The sequence below is a fragment of the Candoia aspera genome, chromosome 4 (assembly GCF_035149785.1).
Source record: "Candoia aspera isolate rCanAsp1 chromosome 4, rCanAsp1.hap2, whole genome shotgun sequence".
Taxonomy (NCBI): domain Eukaryota; kingdom Metazoa; phylum Chordata; class Lepidosauria; order Squamata; family Boidae; genus Candoia; species Candoia aspera.
The window spans coordinates 100,005,257-100,008,249 of NC_086156.1; positions in this window are offsets into that span (position 1 = coordinate 100,005,257).

Here is a 2,993-nt window from a genome sequence, read left to right on the forward strand (position 1 = left end):
TCACGAACACTACTGGGATTCAAAGGAAGCACTGATCTCGTGACATTTTGTCACCAATAACAAAAACACTGTGGTGAAAGTCGTCCCCCCCAGCCCCCAGTCCTTTTTCCTTGAGGTGCTCGCATTCTTGTAAATTAAGTCCAGAACTAGAGCCCTAATGGGGGACGTAATGGGGTTAAGACTGTTTCTGGGAAAACCAGCTGGTCCTGGCACACCCCAAACTATTCAGCCATAGAACAAGCTCAGCTGGCGGGGGCACTGGCTTTAGGAACGGGACGTCCTGTCTCAGGGCTGGGTTGGATCTGAGGGCCTGTAAAGTCCCACCCAACTCTCAAGTTCTCCAATACAGTAGCAGCGAGAGTGGCCCAGTGCCAGGTGCCACCCTAATACACGGTCGCTCCCAACCTGGTGCACACACTGCCAAACAGTGAACTGCAAGAAATCTCTGTACACCCTCCCAGTTACACAGCCACAGTCAAGCACAAAGGCATACAAGCACACGCCGATCACGCCAGCAGGCAGAGTCGTCAAGCTCTGCAAATGAAGCCCACGTTGCGCAAAATGGACTTACCGTGCAGCCGAAAGGAGCCTGCGCAGCAAACAGGAACCGCAGCCAATGTCACAAGCACAGGGCCTCCATCCCAAATGCAGGAAGGCAGGGTCACTGTCCCCGCCTCGCAGAATTTTGAGAGGACTCCGCAACCACCATGCATACGCCCTACGCTGACGATGCATTCTTGAAGAGCAATTGTATTAGGACTGTGGCTCACTTGATGTTTCTCCTCTAACGAGGTAAGTGTTATACCCACCATCACTTGTGAAATGTAGCAAAGGACTTTATTCCACTGTGTGTCCGTGGGTCTGGACTCCATGTGTTGTGTGAAGTAGCCCCATAGTTTATAGCAGCAAAGGACCGATGGTCATAGCACCCCAGAGAGGACCAGCTCTGATGAGATACCAGCATTTGCAAGCAGTTCGTTTAGTATCCCATAAACGCCGAGGCTCCAGCGACACTGCAGTAGGAAATCAAAGAAACGGTTGTGTATTTGAAAACACGCAGCAGAATATGCCCTCACGAGATGCACATCTCAATCCTCAGTTAAGACAGAGATACAACCATACGTGGAAATTCAGAGCCACACACCAGGCCCCTCACATATAGACACCCGTCAAGAAGTCCATAATTTCTGCCTCACTTTCCCAATTGTGCTTTTATTCTCTCTCTCTCTCTCTCTCTCTCTCTCTCTCTCTCCTTTTCCTTGTGTCTCTCTTGGTCCCTTTTCCTATGGGGGGGGCAATTTAGTAATAACTTTAGAAATGCTGTTTTAGGGAGCGGGTTAAGGGGATGCGGGTGGCATTTCTTTGAGCGGGGGGGGTTTCGCTGGGGAGGGATGGGGGAAGTGGGGTCATGGGGCAGTGCCCCACGCTAGAATGGGGCAGGGCTTGGGTGGGGCAGGGACCCAAGAATCCAGATTGGGGAGGGGCTGGGGTTTTCGATACTATTTTAGGGCGTTCATAAGAAATAAAGGCTTTTTTAATCCCGCTCAGACGTTGGCTCGTGTGGTGTTTTTGGAGTGTGCATGCCAAAGAACTGTTTCTTTCTTGGACGTTTAGTTCGATTTTCCTTTCTGTCCTGCTATCCTCCCTTCCCTTTCCCATCTCCCCCCAGCCCAGTTCCTTCCCATTTCACCAGTAAGCAAAACAAAAGAGCAAATAGGAAAACTGTGTTAGCTACGTTAAGTCCTATAAAATAAGCAACATGCTACTTCATTACATGTTTTAATTATGCAGTACCTAGCTCTCCTCAGTAGAGAGTTTAAAGTATGCAGATCTGGATTTTTATGAAGTTGGCACAGCATATTTATGATTAAACATGCCTCATTCATCACTCAGAAGCAGAGGGTAGTACAGTAAGACTTAGCTTCCTTTGGAAGAGAGAACACTAATTCACAGTATTTTAAATTTATTTTTTAATATACAGAGTGTACCAAACATCAGGCCCCATAGACAGTTTATTTTATAAATTACATTACTGGTCTATTGGCCTATGGGGCCTGACGTTTGGTACACTCTGTATATACAGAAGCAAATCCTACTGGAAGCAAGCAGATTTCTCAAGCAGGCATGACAACTGTCAGTTGTTTATACAATTCCACACAAGGACCTTCTCCTTAGCTTTAGCCATCCTTAACTATAATAAAATAGACTATCCGTCTCTCTGTCCAGTTCAAACTTGTCACGGTTTCCTCTGCCATTTCAATTGCAGGAGAATACCAGTTTTTCAAAGCAAGGAAAAAAGCTCGTCCGTCTTAAAAGAACATTGTCATTAGCTGCCATTAACATATGATAATCAAGACAGCTCAATCAATGACAGTGCAGTCTTGTCTACATCCCATCTCAGTCCCTATGGTATATCCCACAGTGTATGACCTGCATGTTATTTAACCCATAAATACAAACAGCAACTTGGCAACTAAGACCTTATCTTCCCTTAGAAGAGCAGGGTGAAAACTCGATGGATGTAATCCAGAACATTTTAATTCCCTGACTAAATCTTACTCCCTTCTGGTTTAAAACAGAGAAAAAAATATTTTTTTCTAACAGCTGAAACTTTGCTGGGGAAACTTCCACTGCATTTTTGCTGGTTATACAGATTTTATATATATTATTTTATATATATTATTTTATGTTCCTCCTCCTCCTCCAAGAAACAGTAGTTTTTCCCAACTCCCCAGTGCTTTCTTCTCAATAGTCCTGTGAAATAGACTGAGCTAGTGGCTGGCCAAAGGTTGCCGATTAAGTTTCATGGTTGAATAGGGATTAATATTACGGTCTCCCTGGTCCTAGTTTAACCACTATGTCCTAGAAAAAGAGATTAGCTACTATCAATTGAAAATAACAACAGTATTGTTCCGGATACAGTCAAAAGCTTTTTCTAAACAATAACACTTGAGCAGTTGCTGACTGCTGTACAGAGATCGCAAACAGAAACC